Source organism: Saccopteryx leptura, chromosome 3 (genome assembly GCF_036850995.1).
Source record: "Saccopteryx leptura isolate mSacLep1 chromosome 3, mSacLep1_pri_phased_curated, whole genome shotgun sequence".
Taxonomy (NCBI): Eukaryota; Metazoa; Chordata; class Mammalia; order Chiroptera; family Emballonuridae; genus Saccopteryx; species Saccopteryx leptura.
Genome location: NC_089505.1, coordinates 33,350,693 through 33,373,974, shown reverse-complemented (window position 1 = coordinate 33,373,974; position 23,282 = coordinate 33,350,693). Strand labels below are relative to the sequence as shown.

Sequence of the window (23,282 nt, the reverse complement as noted above, 5' to 3'; positions counted from 1 at the left end):
CATAGTTGAGAAATGCAGAGTGTAAAGAGGGAAATGTGGAAACTGTATTCCCAGTATAGTACAACTCTTGCCCCATTGTGCACAGGACTGTAATGGCCCAAAGGAGATTGGCATGAGCCCTGCTCAGGTAGAGCAGATTGCACAGCCTTTAGGACACAGGAGAACATTCTAGCTTTACCGCCCAGGTGGCCACCTTTGGAGGATTTTTCTTCCACACTTGGAGCTGGAGAAAGTCTATGATGAATCTTTGCCTTCCATCATCTTCTACCTTCCGTGATCTCTGTCTCCAGGCTCTGCATGGACCCAGAGCCCAGAATGGATTGGACAGGTGTTGTAGCTCAGAATGAGTGGGGGAATCAGACACAGGCAAAGAAAGAAGCATGAGAACAGCCAGGGAGGCCAACAAGGCATGAGGCATGTGGGTGAGGGAGTAAATGTGTGTGGCTGAGCAAAGGCGGGATGCTTATGGGGAAGAGGTAGGAGATGGGTTGACCAGGAAAGTCAGACACGTGCTTTGTTGAGTTTGCATATTATGTGGATAATGGGAGGGGGTGATCCTGAAAAGTTTTCAAGTAGCAGAGTGACATGAAGAGACTGTGAAGTAAATGCACACTGTTTAGCTAGTTTTATCATTTCTACATTAAAGCCATTGATGAGGTGTGCCATCCCATCTCTCTTTGTGAGGGAACCAGACGCAGTAGGTGGCCAACAGCCAGCAAGTGCCACGCCTTCTTACCTACCACAGCATTACCACAGGGGCACACTTCCTCTGGGCTGCTCTCAGCAATGACTGAGTGGCAGGGTACCATTAAGGCACCAGTTCTGACCAATGCAGGAGTCTGCTAGTGGGAAGTCTTTGCTTGGGTTTGGGCTGGCAGAGACTTCATCAGACCCTCACGCATCTGACGCTCCTCCTACTTGACCCTCTTTCTCCCTTTCCGTTCACGGCTGCCAAGAGTTTGTGGTGAGCTGAGGCTTTCTCTGCCTATTTCTGCACCCTATTCCCTTTATTTATCACAGGCATTTCCACCAATAATCTCTTATATCTCTAATTTGGTCTTGACATCTGCTTCCCACAGGACATAAACTGACGTGGTACCTCAAAGTTTATTTTTAAATTTTAGTGTATATTTTTAAGTGGTTATGCTTTACCCTGTGAACTAACATGTTTGCCTTTATATGAAGTAAACTGTTTTATGAAGTCAGTGGTACTCTTAAGTAAATTAACACAGGACAGATTGAGTGATTCCAAGCTTCTTCTCACATGTTTACCTGGGATCCGGCAGGGTTCTGGAGGCCGAGTGCAGGGCCGCCAGCCTTGCTTAGCTCTACTTAAGCAATGCAATTCTCACTTCTCCTCGTGGCACAGCTGGCTCAAGTTCAAAGAGTTGATGGACAGGAAATGCTTCAGATGGATAGGATTTTCCCCGTCACTCTTATAAAGTATTTTGATATCTCATGACTAGCAGGTGGTTAGATTTTTTTAAAAAAAAGATAATTCCATGTCTTAAAAGCCTGTGGTTTAGCATTTGAGAGGACAGAATTAATTATATTCAGTCACCCTGTAATTTTTAAGGCAGTTTTTCTCTATGGAATATTGTGCCTTATACAGTAAGACTCGTTCTCTCTCTTTTTAATAAAAATTCACTTTTTAAGTAAAAACAGTGAGTCGTGTTTCTGAAGTAGGTTATAATCTTCAAACATCAGAAAATTATGGGAGTTAATTTTTAGTTTTTAGAAGGTCTGTCATATTTATTGCAGTTTATAGAACCTGGCTAATAGCAAAATTTTATACTACATTTATTTAAAATAAAATGCTAGGTTGAGCATCATGTTTTTTGGAACTAAAATGAATGTGTTTGAGTTGAGTTGCGGAATTGAATTGAGCCTTATCGACTCTCCTGGGCGGACTTCTCGGTGTCCCTGTGATCAGAGCTCCTTCCTGAGTTCTCTGTGAGTGGGAATTCCCTCTGTTTGCTCCAGGATTTAAGGAGAAACTGAGGACCAACCTCAGTTTGGCTGCACTGCTTTGCTTTCATCTTGCACATTATTATCTGCTCAGACAATTAAAACTCTGACCAAAATTCAAGGGGATTCAAAATCGGTAGAGTGGTAAAATGTTAGCTGCCTGTAACATTAATTTTTCCATTAAATTTTTTTTTTAAATCCAAAGGACATAATTGTGATTGTGGGCATTTTCTAGTAGGTTTTCATTAAAAGAGAATACATAAGTAGTTGCTTAAATGTGAAAAGAACCAGGTAAAGAAAAACCTCTTAATTCTGTGAAATTATCTAATAGTGCTAAAAAGTCTATTTCATATGAAATTCATATGATTTTATAATTTTACAGTTTTTAGAAGGCGGGTACAAATGAGATGTTGCTCCTGTTCAGTGTGGCATATCTCTTGTTTGAATAAAGCTAAATGATAATTGTGTACATGACAAAAATGATTAATTTAAAAGCCCAAGTGAAATATTGAAGAACTAATGTCTTAATTCTTATAAGGTTGAATTTTGGGGGCATAACCTTCTTATTTCATTACGAACGCGTTGTTGGTGGTGTCGCAGTGCTGGGAAAACCACAGCGGATGTACGCTTGGCTACAACAGGGAGGCTACCTACGTTAAACAGAAGTTTCAGAAAATCAGTGTGGCATCTCAGTTGACACTGGAGATTTGTTTCAAATGTGTAGTTAATTGAGTATGCTGGGGTGAGTGGATATGGTGCTAAAGCAAATCAGTGCCCTTTTGTCAAGTGTTTCTTTTTTTAAACTGATGCTTATAGTAATTTTGCAAGGATAGTACAAAATTTTTTTTTCTAAACCATTTGAAAATAACTTGTTGGCACAATACTCTAAACTTCCAGTGTGTATTTCTTACATGCACAGACATTCTCTACAATATAACCATCAAATTCAAAACAATATTGGTATATTGCTACCATCTACTATGCAGACACCACGCAAGTGTTTTCAGTTATCTCAATAAGGGTTTCTATAATAAAAGGATCTAGTTCAGAATCACATGTTGGATTCAGTGGTCATATTTCTTCAGTCTCCTTCAGTCTAAAATGTTTCCTTAGTCCTTCTTAGATTTTCATGATCTTGAAAGGTCAGTTATTGTAGGATGTCTCTCAATGTGGCTTTCTCTGATGCTTTCTTGTTGTTAGATTCTGGTTTAGCAGTAGTTTCCCAGAAGAGGTTGTTGGGAAATAAAATAACTTTTCCTCTCTCTTCTTTGGTTTAGTGTTTGAAGGCCTGCAAATTAAACTGATGAAAGACAGATTAGCAAGAGGAAAAAAAACATTTAATTGTGTATGCATAGGCGTTCACAAAAAAAAAGTGATTCAAAGAGGCACCTAAAATTTGGGGTTTATATTACCACCTTAATAGGGAATGGGCGGGCCAGAGGGGCACTTCTGGGAGAACAAATGATTTTTTGGAAAGATGAATGGGCCCTTAGGAGAATAGATGGGAAATATGATAGTCTTGTGACAGTATCTATTTGGATGTGGTACCAATTTCTCTCTCTGAAAGAGAAGAGTTGTTCCCAAGGGTGGGACTTATGAAAATTAAATTTTTTTGAGTTGTTTTGAGAGGTCCTGCTTTTAAGCAAATAAGGGGTTTCAAGAATGCAAATGATTTTAGCTTAAAACACTTTTTTATGCTACAGTGGCTTATTCTGGATGCCTTCATAGTGCTGTATTTTCACTGTGTCAGTTAGTGCATGATGTCACTTCATCCCATGATAAGGATGATCACTTTGATCACTTAATTAAGGGTGGTCTGCTACTGCCAATTTTCACATTGTTTTCCATTTTTAATTAAGTATTCTGTGAAGGGATACTTTGAATTTATCCAAGTATCTTGTTCCTTCTTAAACTTTCATTTTATTCATTTGTTAATTTACATTATTATGGTCTTGTGGTTTAATAGGTCATAGTTTGTTACTATCATTTATTTTGATGATCTGTTATCCCGTATTTGTCCAGTGGCAGATAATTCAAGCTGGATTTTATGTCTTTTTTTATATATACTCCTGTTACTCTTTGAGCATTTTCTTGCCTTTTTGTGTGGGGGTGGGGAGCAGGGTACATGTTCTGAGATCATCTTATACTTTTCCTGCCCTTGCACTGAAATGCCCATTTTTCCCAGATGCCCTGATTCCTTTTCGTGGAGAATGGTATTTAGAAACCAAGACCTGGGCCCTGGCCGGTTGGCTCAGCGGTGGAGCGTCGGCCTGGTGTGCGGGGGACCCGGGTTCGATTCCCGGCCAGGGCACACGGGAGAGGCGCCCATTTGCTTCTCCCGCCCCCCTCCTTCCTCTCTGTCTCTCTCTTCCCCTCCGCAGCCAAGGCTCCATTGGAGCAAAGATGGCCCGGGCGCTGGGGATGGCTCCTTGGCCTCTGCCCCAGGCGCTAGAGTGGCTCTGGTCGCGGCAGAGAGACGCCCCAGAGGGGCAGAGCGTCGTCCCTGGTGGGCGTGCCCGGTGGATCCGGGTCGGGCGCATGCGGGAGTCTGACTGTCTCTCCCCGTTTCCAGCTTTGGAAAAATGCAAAAAAAAAAAAAAAGGAACCAAGACCAGGAAGGTATATGTGCTCCCTGTTCTCAGGGTATTGCCGCTGCTCGGTAGATAAACAGCCTTTCATCAAACTGCTCCCATCCCACCCCAGGAGGTTTCCATCCTCAGCGTTAGTGCCCTGATCCTCTGTGTTGGGCTACTGTACCGTAGCGTTCCTTCTTCATGCTGCTGAGGTGTCCAGAACCATGTCAGGCTGCCGTGCCCGCCCATGGGAGTCCTATCTCACCTGGCTCAGGCTCTGATACCTTGTGCCAGACTACAGCCCCACATGAAAATATCTCTTGTTTTGCTTGGCTTCTGAGACTCTCACTGGGCCTCCCCACCTCCTCCTGGTGGGGATGCTCAGATTTTGACACCCTGGTTCGGGTTGCCACCCTTCTGAGTGAACATCTTCCTCATGCTAACCAAGTTCTAACATCCCATTTCCCATTACCATGGCTCCCTTACTCTTGCCTGGATTTCTCCCTTGTTCAGCCCCACCAAATGGCTTTAGGAATGAATTATTCATGAAGGAGAATGGGGCTCAATTCCATTTTTAAATGTTGCTTTAGAAGTTACCTAACAACTTTCTAAACTTGAAAGTTCTGTAGTCATATTTTTTCACCAAGATTGTGGAACATATAATTGCAGAAAAATGATTGCTCATGTCTACACATGCCAATTTATTTTTTAATGTGAAGGCACATATTTTAATAAGGCAAAGCTTTGACATTTAATTGATTCTGCATTCATTGAGAAACAAACATTAATAACATGCCTTCTTCAAAATAGACATGTGCTATCTAATTACTTAGAAGTAAGTTATCTGCAGAGCATTTTGTATCTAGAGAAATCCATTGAATGATGAAAACTTCAGAATCAAGTACCAGAAGGTCCTCTTTTACATTCCATCACATCTGTGGTCTTTTAAATTAAACAAAGGTCCTCCCCATTTTATATATGAGGATGTATACTGATGACTCTGAATTTATAGTTCCAGCCTAGAATTTAATTTTGGAATTGCCTTCAAAGTCCTCTACTTTGGACTGCCTCTTTATCTCAATTGTGCCACAACTTTCTCATTGAGATGTTTGCGAGATATCCAAATAGATATGCCAAGTAGCCAATACCTGGGTCCCACTGCTCCTATAGCCAGTGCCTCTATGATGTTTTTGTTTTGGTGTCTCACAGGCTTCTCAAACTAAGCATACTCACACCCAAACTCTTGATTTTCAACATTACCCTCTTAAACACACATAATCTTCCCAGTCTCCTCTATCCCAATGAATGGCACAAATATTCTCTTAGTGAGAGAGATCTACACATGTCCGTGGTTCTTCTCCTTTATTCCTTATGTAGAATAGCTCTGTGCATTCTGTGATTTGTTCTATTCTTTTCAACACCTCCTGTCCCACCAACATCTTTTATCTGATCTCCTTCTTCTTTTTCTTCCTCCTCCTCCTCTTCCTCCTCTTCCTCCTCCTCCTCCCCTCCTCCTCCTCCTCCTCCTCCTCCCCCTCCTCCTCCTCCTTCTTCTTCTCCTTCTTCTTCTTCTTCTTCTTCTTCTTCTTCTTCTTCTTCTTCTTCTTCTTCTTCTTCTTCTTCTTCTTCTTCTTCCTTCTCCTCTTCCTCCTCCTCCTCCTCCTCCTCCTCCTCCTCCTCCTCCTTGAATATATTGGAGTGACACTGGTTAATATAGTTATACAAGTTTCAGGTGCCAATTCTACAACATATCTCTGTACACCCTATTGTGTGTTCACCCTCCACTAGATCAAGTCTTTGTCCATTATTGTTTATTTCCCCTATACCCTCCTTCATCCTACCCCTGGAAATCACCTTGATTCTTGTCACCTTGAACTTCATTATCTTCACAGCTGCCAAAGTGGTGTCTGCATGTCGAATCATGTCACTAACCTGCTTAAACACTTTTCATCAATTCCATGGTTCTTATGTATAGACACATGAGCAAAGCCTATCCATTCATGCAGTCTCATCTTGTGCTATTTAGCCCTCACTATGCCTCAAGCACTTGGCCATTTTTTTCTGTTTCTGGAACATATCAACGTTTTGCCATCTTAGAGCTTTTGAAGATCATCCACCTAAAATATGACAAACTTTTCTATTCCAAAAAGAACTTTTAATCTTCACACTAGAGCCTAATGCTTACTGAAGAGTATGATTTGGGGACTCATTCCTGTTCTCTTACAATATTATTTATTTTGTACTTGAAGGAGAATTTCAATGGCAATTAGTGTGAAATAGTTGTTAAATTTAATTTATTATTAAGAAAACAACAAGGAAGAGCTTGCTTCCAACTGCTTCTAAAATAAATGCCTTAGTAAAAATCAACGTAATTATAACATTTAAAATATAAAAAGGAAAAGAAGCCATGGTATTTATATAATATTCAGTATATGAATTACTTTGAAACCTGAAAGAAAATGAAATTCAAAGTATTATTTTTATAAAATTATTACTAGTTTAATATTCACATATTTGCTTCAGTAAAGATGATATATTTTTATTAATGGTGTTTGTAAATACTATAATAATTCCTCCTATGTACATATTGGTTCATTGTACAAGAATGTGTGCATGCATTGTCTCTCTTGAATTGCCAACCTTATGGGCACAGAGAAATGACTTGTGTGGCACCTCTTGACTAAGATTCTACCTTCATTTAATAAGTGTTGGGAATATACTATGCATCAAGCACTATGCTAGGAATTTTGGGAACAAAAATGTTCACTTAGAGTTCCTGATCTAATGGAGAAGACATGTAACAAACAAGTAAGCCAGCAAATACAAATATGGGGTTGGAGGGATATGTTTTCTTGCTCATACAGTTTTTCTGTAGCCAGGAACATACCAAACTTCCTGACCAACCTTTGGAAATGAAATACAAAGGAAAGGGAGAGTCAGAGACTCTTGGCATATTAACTCATAAGATATAAATTATTTGGGGCAGTATAAAAGATTTTATTGTTTTGTAGATCATCTGTCCACTATCAATCACCCTATCTAGAAGAGAATTCCTTGGCATTAAGGACTTGGAAATTTAGCCTTTCAGGAAGCAGGAGGAAGTCGGGAAGCAAGCTGGGAGTTAGGGACCATGGTGGATGGAAAGAACTGAGGTTTGGTTTAAGGGGGAAGGTCTTTTTTCTTCCTACTAAGTTCATGATAAGGTGCTAAGGTGGAAGGATGAGCCGAAGAGAGTAAGGGAACCCCTCCTCACCACAATTCCCCATGCACCCTATAAACAGTAAGAACAAGTTGGAACCTGAAGAGATGAATTGTTTAGTATGGGCGTGAATTGTTTATCATTTTATCCCTGGTCCCCAGCAAGACACTTTAGACATAGCAAATGCTCAGTCAATATTTGTTGGATGGATTATAATAAATAAATGAACTGATACTTGCTTTTGGCGTTGAGTTATTATGATAATGGAGCTAAAAAAAAAACCCAGGTAATGAAAACTTGAGCACAAATGAGTGTAATTTTTAAAAATTTGTTTGAAAGTATCATCATTAAGCAGTCTTGTCTACTTAGGTTCAGTAGACTTTGCAATGCATAGCTACATATAGAGTCTTTCAGGTGAAGCAATTTAAATATATTGGTAAGTCCTGAACTAGTGAAAAAGATTCTTTATGAAAATGTAAAAGAATATAAAATGTAGAAGATATTACTTTCTTGTATTTATGCTACAACATATCTAAACAACTCTTTAACCTAAAGGCTAATCAAACATATATAACTTTATACTCACTGGAAATTTGCAGACCTACTAAGAATGCAGCAAAACCAAGAAATAGACACATACTGAAAAAGTGAAAAAAAAAAGTTAAATAGATGTCATACCCAAAGTCTTCACTTCAACTTTCCCTGCTCTTAATTGTCACCTAATATCGATAAACCTATTCACTTGTTTCTCTCATTTCTAAGGCCCCCAGACAGGACAAGCTGGACAGGGGAAGTTGTTGCAGTGACCCACTGTTCCCAACGGCTGCATCCGTTGTCAGCAGAGTTGTCTCGCCCTCCCCCAGACTTGTGTGGACCTTTACTTGTATGACAGCACTGATCACATTTGCCTAGTGGTATGATTATGCTTTGAAAAAGTCATTTCCCGTTCTTGATCTTAAGCTTCTAAAGAAAAGACCTTGGCTTTCACAAGGTTTTCAGAGTATCGCACAAAACCATGACTCCTAGTTGATATTCAAATCAAAACAACTCTGAGTCATCAAGACAAAATTAAATTATGTTTAATATTGTTTGAGGAATCCGTAATGAAATATATTTATCCCTAATAACGAAAGTAAAAAGCTTTTCTTCTTCTTCTTTTTTTTTAAGTGAAATGATGGGAGATAGAGAGACAGACTCCTGCATGCACCCTAACTGGGATTTACCTGACAACCCCTGTCTGGGGAAGATGCTTGAATCAACTGAACTGTCCTCAGTGCCTGAAGCCGACACTTGGACCAGCTGAGTTACCCTCAGTGTCTGGGGCCCATGCTCAAACCAGCTGAGCCACTGGCTGTGAGAGGGAAAGAGGGAGAGAAGAGGGAGAGGGAGAAGAAGAGAAACAGATGGCTGTTTCTTATTGTGCCCTGACCGGGAATCAAATCCGGGATGTCCATACGCCAACTGGCCAGGGAAAGCTTTTCTTCTAAAAGAGGTGACTACAAAGCACTACTCCTAATTTTTAGAGCCACTCATAAACCAAGGAATGTCCTAGAACTGAAGTTTTACTATTTACTAGTTCTAATTCTGTTTCTGTATAGGTTGTGAACCCTTTAAACTGAATTTAGCTCATAGCAACCTACAAGGAAAAGAGGATAAGTATTCTCACTCTAGAAATAAAAACCTGAAGCCATAACTTCAGTTATGACCTCAAGATTACAGCCAATAAAGACCAGAAGTTTTAGTCTTTTTGGATATATTTAGCCATAAAAGCAATGTAGCTTTGTAATAAAATCCCAAGCTCTGGGGTCAGAAAGATCTAGGTTTGGACCCTTCCTTTGTCTCCGTACCAGGTGATTCACAGTGGGCAACGTGCTCAATCTCTTTACATGAAGACAGTCTCTGAGAAATGTTTGGTCATGTGATATTATCATGTATCAGTTTGGCAAAGATTAAGCTGGAATCATGAGAAGGAATCTTTGAGAAATCAGTTAACTCATTCCCCTTGGTTCCTAAAACTAAAAGATCAGGCATTCAACAAAAATACTTTTACCTGGTGATATTACCTCTTTGTGTTTTGCTAAGTTATTTTTAGCCTCTCTGACTCTCAGTTTCTTTATATATAACATTGGAATAATAATAGTACCAAGCTACATCAGTCAAAATAGGTTATGTGCCAAAACAAACAACCCTTAAATCTCAGTGAATTAAAATAACAGAATGTATTTCTCATTCATGTATGTCCATTGTGGGTTGACCAGTGGCTCTTCTATTGCATCTTTCTATGAGAACCTAGGATGACTGAGTTTACTATCTGGAAGGATGTTGGTCACCATGGCAAGGGGAAGGGATCATAGCAAATCACACACAGCCTCTTAAAGATTTTTGCAGAAAAGAGACATACATCTCTTCACTCACATCTCACTGACCAAAGCAATCCACTTCTCTTGCCTAACTTCATGGGGTCAAGAAATTGCAACCCAACAATGGGCCTGGAAGAACTGGAATATTGGTAAACAGCCCTAATGACCATCACTTGGTCCTATTATGGTTGTCAGGAGAGTTAAGTTAGTGAATTAAAACCTAACCAGATGGTGGCACAGTGAATAGAACATCAATCTGGGACACAGAGGACATAGATTCATAACCCTGAGGTTGCCAACTTGAGTGCAGGCTCATCCAGCTTGAATGTGGGCTAACGAATTTGAGCACAGGGTTGCTGGCTTGAGCTAAAGGTTGCTGGCTTGAGACCAAGGTTGCTCGCTTGAGCAAGGGGTCACTCGCTCTGCTGTAGCCCCCCCATCCCCTGGTCAAGGCACAGATGAGAAAGCAATCAATGAATGACTAAGGAGCTGCAATGAAGAATTGATACTTCTCATCTCTCTCTTTCCTGTCTGTCTGTCCCTATCTGTCCCTCTCTTTCCATCTCTGTCACACACACACACACACACACACACAAAATACAAAAACAGCAACAACAAAAAAACCACAAAGCACCATATCTGGCACCTTATAAGAACTAAGTAAATCAGGGGCCCCCAAACTTTTTACACAGGGGGCCAGTTCACTGTCCCTCAGACCATTGGAGGGCCGGACTATAAAAAAAACTATGAACAAATCCCTATGCACACTGCACATATCTTATTTTAAAGTAAAAAAACAAAACGGGAACAAATACAATATTTAAAATAAAGAACAAGTAAATTTAAATCAACAAACTGACCAGTATTTCAATGGGAACTACGGGCCTGCTTTTGGCTAATGAGATGGTCAATGTGCTCCTCTCACTGACCACCAATGAAAGAGGTGCCCCTTCTGAAAGTGCGGTGGGGGCCGGATAAATGGCTTCAGGGGGCCGCATGTGGCCCGCGGGCCGTAGTTTGGGGACCCCTGAAGTAAATAGTAGGAATAGTTATGACTCCATTGGTTATCTTTATTAATAATGGTTGTTAGAAACTTATTTCAGCCTGTTGCATCTAGTGTCCCTTTGAAACCTCTAAAACAGTGGTCCCCAACCTTTTCTGGGCCGTGGACCGGTTTAATGTCAGAAAATATTTTCACGGACCGGCCTTTAGGGTGGGACGGATAAATGCACAAAATAAAATTATGCGACCGGCATAAAAACTGGTATTTTTAAATATAATTGTCAAACTTACAAGACAAGTGTCAAGAGTGAGTCTTAGATGAATGTAACAGAGGAAATCTGGTCATTTTTTAAAAATAAAGCATCATTCAGACTTAAATATAAATAAAATGGAAATAATGTAAGTTATTGTCTTTCTCTGCGGACCGGTACCAAATGGCCCACAGACCATTACTGGTCCGCAGCCCGGGGATTGGGGACCACTGCTCTAAAATAAAGCCTGTCTAGAAAAAGTAGGGCTGCATAACCATACCCTTGCATGACAGAAATATCTCAGGGTAGTACGCAGACATAGCATAATGACTCGGATGACTTATGGGTAACAGTGATCAGCTATTCTTTTCTATCCAGATGGGGAACTGGTGATTTATAAACTGCTAAAGAACAAAGAGGATTAGAATTCTACCTTTCATTTTATGGAGCCAGGTTCATTATTTTTCAGTGTCTGACCTTATTTCTGCATGTGCCTTTGTACGATGTTAAGCTGCAGAACCCACAGCACTGTTTATCATTTACGGATTGTTCCAGGATGATGGGAACCAGGTCAGATTGTAGTCAGAGCATTTTAGGCAAAAATAGGTCCTTTGGGGTTGTTTGTTTGTTTGTTTTTTCAGAGTCCTCTTCTCTCTTTCTTTCTTTCTTTTTTTTTTTTTTTTTTTTTTTTTTTTTTTTTTGTATTTTTCTGAAGCTGGAAACGGGGAGAGACAGTCAGACAGACTCCCGCATGCACCCGACCGGGATCCATCCGGCACGCCCACCAGGGGCGACGCTCTGCCCACCAAGGGGCGATGCTCTGCCCCTCCGGGGCGTCGCTCTGCCTCGACCAGAGCCACTCTAGTGCCTGAGGCAGAGGCCAAGGAGCCATCCCCAGCGCCCGGGCCATCTTTGCTCCAATGGAGCCTTGGCTGCGGGAGGGGAAGAGAGAGACAGAGAGGAAGGAGGGGGGGTGGAGAAGCAAATGGGCGCTTCTCCTATGTGCCCTGGCCGGGAATCGAACCCGGGTCCCCCGCACGCCAGGCCGACGCTCTACCGCTGAGCCAACCGGCCAGGGCCACTCTTCTCTCTTTCTTTCCTTGGTAGGAGACCATTCTTATGCCTTATTTCTTTATTCTTTCCTTCTAAGGAGGAACTCTCAGCCATTGTGATTGATGTTTGATGGATACATGTAACCACAGTGTTATGTCACGGGGCACGTTCATCTTTACTGTGTTATTCTGGCCTGGGAGCCCCTCTAGAGAAAAGGTCTTTTATTCCTGGGTCCCCAGTGCCCAGCAGCATCTGGAACTTAATGAGTCTTCACTGACTGTGAATGAAGAACAGAGTGAATGTGCAGCAAAGATACTGTCCTGTTTTAAGGAGTTCCAGGAAGAGGGACAGCGCAGGGATACATACATTTTCTCAGTGCAGGAGCCTCTGAAAGCCTATGCTGTCTCTTCCTTGCTAGTCATTTCTTCTATCCTTCAGTGTCAGATGCTGACCCCTGCGGAAGCAAGAAAGAGTCTTGCTAATCCTGCTTGCATTGCTGGAAACTTGTCTCCAGCCATATTCTCTAAGAACAGCGTTCCCTCCCCCAACTCCCTCAACTCCTGAAAAAGAGTTCTGTTTTAGAAGAAAGGCAGTCACAGTTCCCTCCCCCTGTGTCATCTGAGTAGACTGTTGGGTCTGTTGAGGAAATTGCTCCAGGTCTGTGGCCCACAAACCCCTGCAGGCATCAGATCAGAATACCTGGAGGGCTCTTAAAACACAAGGGCGGGCCCAGCCCCCTGATTTGTGACTCAGTAGGTGGCAGTGGGCCCTTGTATTTGCATTTTTTTATTGATTTTAGTTTACTGTGTTTACATAGATTCTAGTGTTGCCCGAATGCATCCCCCCTGCCCCATATTCCCCTCAAAATCTCCCTAGCCCTCCTCCCCACAGCGCCCTCCCCCTTCCCTTCAGGTTTATCCCATCCTATCATCCCCTTTCCCTCTGCCCTCTTTTCCTCTGGTCCCTTTGATTCCTCCTCTGTCTTTATTCCATTCCTCAGTTTACATTGTTCATTGGATTCCTCAAATGAGTGAGGTCATGTGATATTTTTCTTTAACAAGGCCAAAGGTCACACCGACGTTGCCACATTTTGAGCAGCGTACTCTGTCAGAATGAACTCTTCCGTGCCCCTTGCTCCCCTTGCTCAAAGACTTGTGATGCTATTTTCAGGTACTGGTTTTGCTTAGTTCCTCATGCTGCTTTTGAACTGTTGGCATGATCTTATTTCTCTCCCTTTATGACATCATAATACGCGTGCTCCCTTTTATATATCTCCAGAATGTTTTGATTGTTACGGATTATGAATTCCTGCACATTGGAACTATTTTGTCCCGGAAGACCTTACAGAGAGAGAAAGCCAAGGGCATTGCCTGCCCAGAACTTATGAAGGCTGAATTTGGTCTTAGTGTATTGGTCTTGTGCCCACTAAGCACAATGCTGGGCACCTTACAAGGGTAAAGGGGTCGCTTCTTTGTAGCAGAGACATTTGGACCTTTTAACCAACTATTCGAGAAATCTATTAGCGTTTTTATTGTACTCGGTATCCTAGTATCTAGCTAGCTAGCCGGTTGGCCTTTTTGAAATCATTAAAAAAGAGTTACTTCAGCTATATTGGTGGGAGATAAAGCTAGTTAGGGTGCCTGCAATTTTTCACAAGGAATTTTATCACTTAGCTGACTTATTCGAGCTATAGAGTCATTGGTGTAGCTCTTAAATTGCTCTTGATGTAACAACAAAGTAATTTAACTTTTGAAAATAAAGACACACATTAGCTGAAAGAAATAAAAGTCCACATTTTAAGTAATCTATTTGAATTTTTTTTAGCTGATGAACAAAGAAAAATTATATTTAGCTGGACCATAGACAGAGCTTTTGTCCAAGTGGCTTAACAGGATTATTTTCTTTATGTATATATTTTTCTGTGGGCCTTTAGTTACAACAAGACTATTTATGTAGGTCAGTGAGTAGTAGACTATAGAAAGCTGTATACATTTTGGTGTGTGTTCTCTAGTTCTGTGTTTGTGTGTGGAAAAATAGTCTCCAAATGAAATTGCTTACTCTATTGTATGTTTTTATATTCAATTAACTTATTTATTGACCATTTCTTCCTGTCAACAAATGATTTCCTACATTTAAAATGACTACGTAGTGTTTCTATATTTGAATATATCTTAACTAGTCAAATCATTGTGTGAAAACTTAAAGAAAAACATACATGTTTCCAAATTGCTCTTTGGAAATACCGAGAAAACTTTTATATAAACATTGTTAACAAACAAAAAAAAGCTTTGCTGTTGTTTTCTCAGTTATACTTCTCATAGGATGCTTATAGATGAAAATGTAATCTTCAACTGATTGGGTTTTTTTGAGTTTATTCTTCATTTTACTTTTAAAACACTACTATAGTTGAATATTAAAACAAAAACAATAGCAAGTAGTGAGCATATTATGATTATAGTCCTCCACTCATTCAGTAGGCCAGCAGTGAGTGTTATTCACTGGCCCTATTAAGATGTCTGACACTGAACACCACCCCTAGGATGACGCTCATCATCCTCATATGCTTCTCTCTTGTAATGGTGCTGTCTTTCCTGATTTGGATCCAAGTCCACCAGTTCTACCTGGTCCATTTCATCATCAGTCTCTTCTACCTTCCTTCCTTGCAGGTAGGAGTTTTTCCAGCAAAGAAAGTTTATCAGGAGAGAGAGAGCCATTCTCAGGAAAGTTTACCTTAAATTCGATGATTAAGCGACCCTTTCATATGGTCTACGATAAACTGGCATGCCTTTATTTAGCACACACTTGATATCTCCTTGCTTGACAATCTGACCTGGGTGAATGGTGATGACTATGGTTCGGTTGTCAAGAGTTGATACTGGCTTTTGGAAGCCACACAGTGCTTCAACCAGCTGTATGTCCATACACATGAAGAGGTCTTCCCCTCGCCAAGTGAAAACAGCATGGTCTTTTTGATCTAAAACAATGATAATATTTCCTGGTTCCAGTCCTGGTTGTTGGTCTCCTTCACCATGAAATGTTATCCTCTGGCCATCTTTCATGCCTTTGTCAATATGAACTTCTAGAATCTTCTTCTCTCTAACTATCTTTCTTCCATTGCAGCTTTTACATCTATCTTTAGGACTGATCCGTTCCCCACGGCCCTGGCGCTCCATGCACACAGACTGAATTTGCTGAACAATTCCAGGCCTATCTGATGAATTCTTATTTGCATCCCAGTACCTCGGTGTTGGTCAAATAAGTTTGTAAATATGATATATATGTTTGCTTGCTTATAGTTTGTATTGGGTGTGGGGGACAGGCTGTAAGGCAGGGTCGTTATAGCCTAGGGAGGGGGAGGGGATTTGATAATTTTTAAAGAAGTATGTCCTATATTAGTTCCATTAGCTCTTCCTTTTCTTGTTCTATTCTTTCCTTTTCCTTTTCTGCTCTTTCTCTTTTCTTCTTTTCATTCTCTAACTGTGCCCTTTCCAACTGCTTCTGATGCTTCTCCCCTCTGGCCTGAGCCTTCATCTGCTGTACTTCAATAGTATCAGGCTTCCTTCTTCGCATGTACATTTCATGGTTTCCCATACACAAAGCCAAAATCCGCTTACTGATTCTCAGGCAAGGTGCATAAAATACAAAATCAGGTGCCTTTTTGCCAATCGGCTTTATAACAAATTTTTTATCATTAAATGAAATATTTCTGATTTCACTCCAGGGAAAACCAATTTTAGGTGTTAACTTGTCATCATGTTCATAAATATTAAGGCCCAAAGCATCAACACCTAACCACGATTTAGTTCCTTTTTTATTTTTTATTTCACAATAGTTGACTCCATACATTTCTAGATCTTGTGCAATCTTCAGGTATTCCATCATTGAATCTTCCCTTAGCATTCCGCTATGCTCTTCATGCCAGCTCTGTATTCTTTTTTCCCACTGTTCTTTTGTCAATTTGTGTTGTTCCAAAACACGCTGGGGTAGGAGTCTATCATTAGCCAGGTAGCCCGGTTTGTGAATCTCTTTGTTATAATTTCCATACTTGGCTTGGACAGCATAGGAAGCCAAAAGGACTGCAGTTTCTGGTGGGCAATATATCTCATCATTTAAGATAGCTTCTTTAACTTGCAAGAAGAAAAGTCTCTGGGTTATTTCTTGAATTAATTCTTCAGAAACATCTTCAGGAAAGAACTTAGCTCTAAATTTGAACTGTAAAGAATTCTCTTTTTTAACATCTTGCTGTGTCACCTTTTTATTTAGTTTAAGCCATGTAGAATAACCTTTGCTGTCCACGTACTGCAGCCCAAAAAACCAGACCTCACGCAAACCTACTGTTTTCACCACCTGGTCAAAAAGTTGTTTGCCCGTTGATTTGGGCTGGATGGCAAATTCTAGCTCAGCATCCATTGTGGTTACTCTTACATTGATTGGTTTTGGCATTTTCCTTCCTTTTGTCACCTTCTTTAACTCATTTTGCCATAACCAACAACTGCAAGTTACTGAGGGTGTGGCACTATGCTATGCAGTTCAGAGATGACATACTTTGTCCTTATTTAAATAACATTTTTTTCTCACTGCATTCTAAATTCATAATCATAAACTCTTTTTTTTTCTCACCCTCATCTGTTTGTTTTCTCTCAACATTTCCAATTATGCCTTCTGCCTTTATTCCTATTTCTGTTCGTGTGCAGTGTGACTAAAGGAGAAATCACATATTCTTTAATTTGAAACATTCTTCTTTTTCTTATTAGCTGTGTGGCATTGAGAAAATTACTTACCCTTTCTGAAACTCAAAGAAATGGCAATATTTTTTCTCCTTTACAGAATTTTACTGGAGATTAAACATGATTATAGATGTTCCTTAAAAATATAAAAATTCAGCCTGACCAGGCGGTGGTGCAGTGGATAGAGCATCAGACTGGGATGCAAAGGATTCAGGTTTGAAATCCCAAGGTTGCCAGCTTGAGCCCGGGCTCATCTGCTTGAGCACTGGCTCATCAGTTTGAGCACGGGGTCACTGGCTTGAGCGTGGGATCATAGACTTGACCCCATGATCGCTAGCTTGAGCAAGGGGTCACTCACTCTGCTGTAGCCCCCCAGTCAAGGCACATATTAGAAAGCAATCAATGAACAACTAAGGTGCTGCAACAAAGAATTGATGCTTCTCATCTCTCTTCCCTTCCTGTCTGTCTGTCCCTATCTGTCTCTCTCTCTGTCTCTGTCACACACAAAAAAAAAATGAGAATTCAGTAAACACTAGTTCCTTTCTCCTTTTTGATCTTTTTATTCTTTCTTCTCAATTTTCATTCTTTTCCCTAAAGTTTCTAGATAAATAATTTGAACCCCTTGGCAGTTCTCTTAGAAAAGATTCAAGAAAAAACTTTTTTCTTTCTTTCTGGAATTCGTCATTATTAAAAAGTCACTATTTAACTAATATTTACTTTGATCTCAGTAAAGCTGTACACTTTAGTTTAGTCAACTGATTCCACTGAAACCTAAACAGATCCTAAAATGACCTTTTGAGAGGAACATAGTCTTCAATTATTTTATGAGAGGAATTACTACCCAAGATTATGGATTGAGCAGGCAGCGCTGGGTGCGGGAAGCTAGGATAGTGACGGGTCTGGCCAGCAATTAAGACTTAGAGATTTCACTACTGAATTCAGTCTCTTCTTGGGGATTGTGGATAGAAAGTTCCGCTTCTTAGCTCTAAACCCCCAACCAGTCTGAATTCATGTGAGTCTGTTTATGCTACACTGGTGGTTCATGTAACCTCTGTTTGCTGGAAATTCCCTTCTGTCTCTGTCTTCTTCCCTTCTTTGAAGACAGCTCTAGGATCACCTTCTTTATGAAATCTCTCCTGCTTATTCCTACCCCTACCCCCAACCCCTAACATCACTGTCGCCTTTTGACCTTCTCGTCCCGTGAATCCTTCCATCATTGTTGGTACTGGCCTGTCTCCTTGCTTCCAGGCTCTCAGCCTGCTAAGATGACAGGGGTTTGGCTTTACTTTTGGAGCTCTGGCACCTACTCGGTGTTCAACAAATATCTGTTGAATGCAGAAGTAGATGTTAAACATCACAGGCAGGGATTGCTCAGACAACGGAGCGTAGAAGGTTAAAATGATTATAAATGATGATCCAGATTAAAAACGGCCCAAGCAGAGCTAAAAGGAGATGAGAGAAATTCTCTGCTTTTCGAAGTAAACTAGAAATTTGAATCAATTATCAACATCCTTCTGGAAGAATTAAGAATGTGGTTTGATTTATTTAATTACTTGACTTTATGATCTAATGGAGATTTGAGGAAAAAGAAGAGCGCTTGTCATCATTTAAAAAGTAATACAAAAATCCAATCACCCTAAAAATACATGGTTTAAAGCAAAAGGTACTGAAGCCTGAACAAGCTGAGCAGTTTCAATTCTCCACATCACTTCCATTTTGAAAATACTGCCAGTTCAGAATAGCGTAATGGCTACAGAAGTTGCATAATCAGAACTTGAGTCAGAAGGCCTGTAAAACAGTTACTTGCATACAAATTACATATCTTCTTGGACTCTTAGTTCAACAGTATGTGGGGGATGTTGATAAGTAATTCTCAGAGTTCTGAGGATTTAATGAGCCAATATGTGAACAAGCCAACAAATGTCTGCTTAACCTCCAAAAGCCTACAAATTAAATCTATGGTTTAGCATGTAACTATAGCAAACCTTAAAAATGCTTAGAAAATTTTAGTAATGTTTGTCTGTGGATCTGATACCACTGAGACACAAGAATATAAAAGAATGCTAAGTAGGTTTTTTATAAAGCATACATATATCAAAACTCATTATAAGCCTAATAGGTTTTGATTTAGATGGAAAAAAAAATCAAGATTGAAGGCATTCAAAAATCAGGTTGAAGTCAAGTGAATTTAGAAGACAGCTCAATCTTAACTTAAACTCTTAAATAGGCCCCAGGGATGTTAATGCCTTCAATAACAGTGCATTGCAAGTATACCTTCTTTAGGTTCAGATTAAGCCTGGAAATGGCATGCATGGGTAACCCTTGAGTGCAGGGACCTCTCCCTCCCATGGCTCCACCTGCTCCTGCCATAGACCCTGCCCAACAGACCCTCACCCCTGGGGTGGCCATTGGGTCCCTGTGGACACCAGCCGGTGCTACACACAGCAGATGAAACAGGGTCAATGGAGGGGGGAGATTTAATTTCATAAGGTGACCAACTGTTTACAATGAAAAGGAGGACAAAACTAAATTGAAGAAAACAATATCGTAAATAAAAGAAACATTTTATTCATTACAACCATAATATACTATAATATGATAAATGCATAATAAAAACATTTGTAATATTTTATATTATAATTATGATTACATGCCTATTAATTTTTAATAATAATTGTAAGAAAAAAGTACTTATTTAGATACAAATATGTCACATCACACGCAATGGATCACTCAGCTTCAATCGAATACGGACATTTACAGATTAGTCTTCCAATATCAAAAAGGAGGACATGTAGGAGGACACTTTTCGAGGGAGGACAAAACTTACAAAAGAAGGACTGTCCTCCGTAAAGGAGGACGATTGGTCACCTTAAATTTCAGGACATGAAAATCAAATAAAATGTAGTCTTGCTTTGTCATCCTGATGAGGTCATCGATGTGCGTCAGGTTACAAGGAAGCTCCCTTTCCTGAGCCCCAGCCCAGTTTCTCTCTCACAGTGAAGCTGAAGGTCTCCGTGCAGCCTCTGTGGCTGCATGCTTTGTGAGAATAATAATGTTAACGTTGCGGGATATTCTCTAAAGGAAGAGCTTGTCCATAAATGAGTCTAAGTTGTAACACGAGAGTAACTGAAGGTCATCAGTGAGGACTGAGCTCTAAGGAAAGAAAGCCACACCCCTCTGAAGGCCAGGAGGGCTCTGTGTAAGTCAGGCAACCCAGACAGATGAAGTTTATCAATCCTGACAAAGGGTTTGCTTCACAATGCACAGCATTATCCTTGAGCACATTCTAGATATAAATTACCTAAAGGCAGATACCAATTCTTTATTCATCCTGTGTTACCCCGTGTCCGGTAAATACAGCTGTTGCCCAGGTAGGCAGAATTGTTCTCTGTGTTTAAGATTATGATGTATCTTAGGTAGTAAGTCTCTCCTTCCTGAATTTCTGATTTAGTCTAATGATTTTAGCCATTTGCTCTTTTCTCACGTTTTTAAATGAACCAGCCCACCTAATTACCCAAATGTGCATCAGGTTGGTCTGCCTTTTGTTCTGATTTTCCCAACTTCAGCCTCCTTTTTGCTCTGTATTTAATTAGAGTTTCAAAGTGGAAATGAATAAAGCAGGGCATTCTCCTTCAAAAAGGTGAATAGTGCAGTGTTGTGTTACCAATCGCCCACAATGTCACTCTTTATAATACATAAGCACTGTTAAGAGAGTGATATTGCCTTCCACATCACTTCAGTACATATTCAAACATGTGTTCTGCATGCTTGACATAAACACAACTTTTCTTTTTGTTCTAAAGGCTATGAAATATGATGTAAAAATTTTTTCTTATCATATATTAAACATTTTTTAAAGATTTTTATTCATTTTTAGAGAGAGGAGAGAAAAAGAGAAAGAGAGAAGAAGGGAGGAGCAGGAAGCATCAACTCCCATATGTGCCTTGACCAGGCAAGGCCAGGGTTTTGAACTGGCGACCTCAGCATTCCAAGTCGATTCTTTATCCACAGCACCACCACAGGCCAGGCCTAATTCCTTTAAATATCTATATCATCTTCCATTATATAGATGCAGCATAACTGATTTAGCCAGCCTTCCATTGATGTGCATTTAAGTTGTTTCCAAGTTGTTGCCATACTACAGCGTGAAGTGCATAATTTTATGTACATGACTATCAGTTTCTTTACAGGCTGCATTCATAGACGTGAAATGGGGGAGAGGGAGTGAGCATTTCAACTTTTACAAGTCATTCCCAAATTAACTTAAAAAAAGTACCAATTTGTCCTCTTATTGACAGCTTATTAGAGTTTATTTCCTTATACCTCACCAGTAATAAGCATAGTCAATCCTTCTTTTATTCATATTTGTCAATTAATAGGTGAAGCTAATATATATATATATATATATATATATATATTTTTTTTTTTTTTTATTTTTCCAAAATGAGAAGGGGGGGGCGAGGCAGACAGACAGACTCTCACATGCGCCTGACCGGGATCTACCCGGCATGCCCACCAGGGGGCAATGCGCAGCCTCTCTGGGGCATTGCTTCATTGCAATGAAGCCATTTTAGCACCTGAGGCGGAGGCCATGGAGCCACTTTCAGCGCCCAGGCCAACCTTGCTCCAATGGAGCCTTCGCTGCAGGTGGGGAAGAGAGAGACAGAGAAAGGGGGGGTGGAAGGGTGGAGAAGCAGATGGGCGCTTCTCCTGTGTGCCTTGACTAGGAATTGAACCCCGGACTTTCACATGCCGAGCTGATGCTCTACTGCTGAGCCAACCGGCCAGGGCCTGAAGCTATATTTTCACTTTTGAAATTATTTTAGTTTGCATTTCTTTGCTTAATACTGATTTACTGTTTTTCATTTATTAGCTGGACAGTTGTATTTTTTTTTCTTTGAATTGGCTATTAACGTCTTGCTCTGTTTTTCTCTTGATAGCTCTCTCTCATAGGACATGACCAGTGAAGCAAACCATTATAAAGTCTATGAGGTATTTGAAACTAAAAATATCTCAGGCATGACCCCAAAATACTGACCCCTAGAAGAAAGTGGTATCCTGCATAAGGTCTTCTGGAGACATGGTTTTATCCTCTGCGTTGTTAGGTTGGGCCTCCCTTGAAACTGTTTTTACTGCTGAGCATTCTTTCCTGTCTGTATTATTTTCCTGCTATCTCATGCAGTTTATCCCTCTTCTCAATGATTCTCTTTCAGCTAACATAGTTAGAGTCAGGATTTGGTAGATGAGTTTGTCATCCCAGGAGACAATTTCTGTCCTTCTATAAATGTTTCTGAAAAGAAGAGATGGCCTGACCAGGCGGTGGCGCAGTGAATAGAGCATTGGACTGGGATGCGGAGGGAACCAGGTTTGAGACCCCAAGGTCGCCAGCTTGAGTGCGGGCTCATCTGGTTCAAGCAAAAAGCTCACCAGCTTGGACCCAAGGTTGCTGGCTCGAGCAAGGGGTTGCTCCGTCTGCTGAAGGCCCGCGGTCAAGGCACATATGAGAAAGCAGTCAATGAACAACTAAGGTGTCACAACGAAAAAAACTGATGATTGATGCTTCTCATCTCTCTTCATTCCTATCTGTCTATCCCTGTCTATCCCTCTCTCTGACTCTCTCTCTGTCCCTGTAAAAAAAAAGAAGAAGAGATGAAATAAAGACTTTATAGAAAATGTATAGAAGTTATTCACCATTTCATATAGTTAATGTTTGCGATGATAATCCATAATTTCTCCCCCCAATGCATGGTCCTTCTTCTCTCCCTCTGCTTTGTCCCTAGCTTTTCCCTGTCTCTCCCTTTCTGCTCTTGCCCTTCTGCTCTTCCCTTCACTTCCTTTGTCCTCCTCTCCAGGAGCAACTCTGAATCAATTAATTTCATCTCCTGGAATTCTAGGTAAAACCTCTAAATACCATATTTCTCCATGTATAAGATGCTCCCCTGTATAAGACGCACTTTAATTTTGGGGCCCGAAATTTGAAAAAAAATGTATTACATAAAGTTATTGAACTCAAGTTTTATCCATCATAAAAATCATACAACTCCTTATTCGAGCAAAGAAGCAGGAAATGCAGGTAAAAAAAAAAAAATCTACAATCACTGTATAAGATGCATCTAGTTTTTAGACCCCAATTTTTCAAAACAGGT

General features: G+C 40.4%; 1 protein-coding gene and 2 pseudogenes across 3 annotated transcripts in view; 1 reads left to right on the top strand and 2 right to left on the bottom strand.

The window, feature by feature from the left end:
- TMEM200A (transmembrane protein 200A) overlaps window positions 1-23,282 on the top strand; it is a 76,220-nt gene that overhangs the window by 37,988 nt on the left and 14,950 nt on the right. The gene's annotated exons all lie outside the window — the stretch shown is intronic.
- LOC136397218 (dnaJ homolog subfamily A member 1 pseudogene) lies at window positions 14,914-15,644 on the bottom strand (annotated as a pseudogene).
- LOC136398143 (radixin pseudogene) lies at window positions 15,794-16,870 on the bottom strand (annotated as a pseudogene).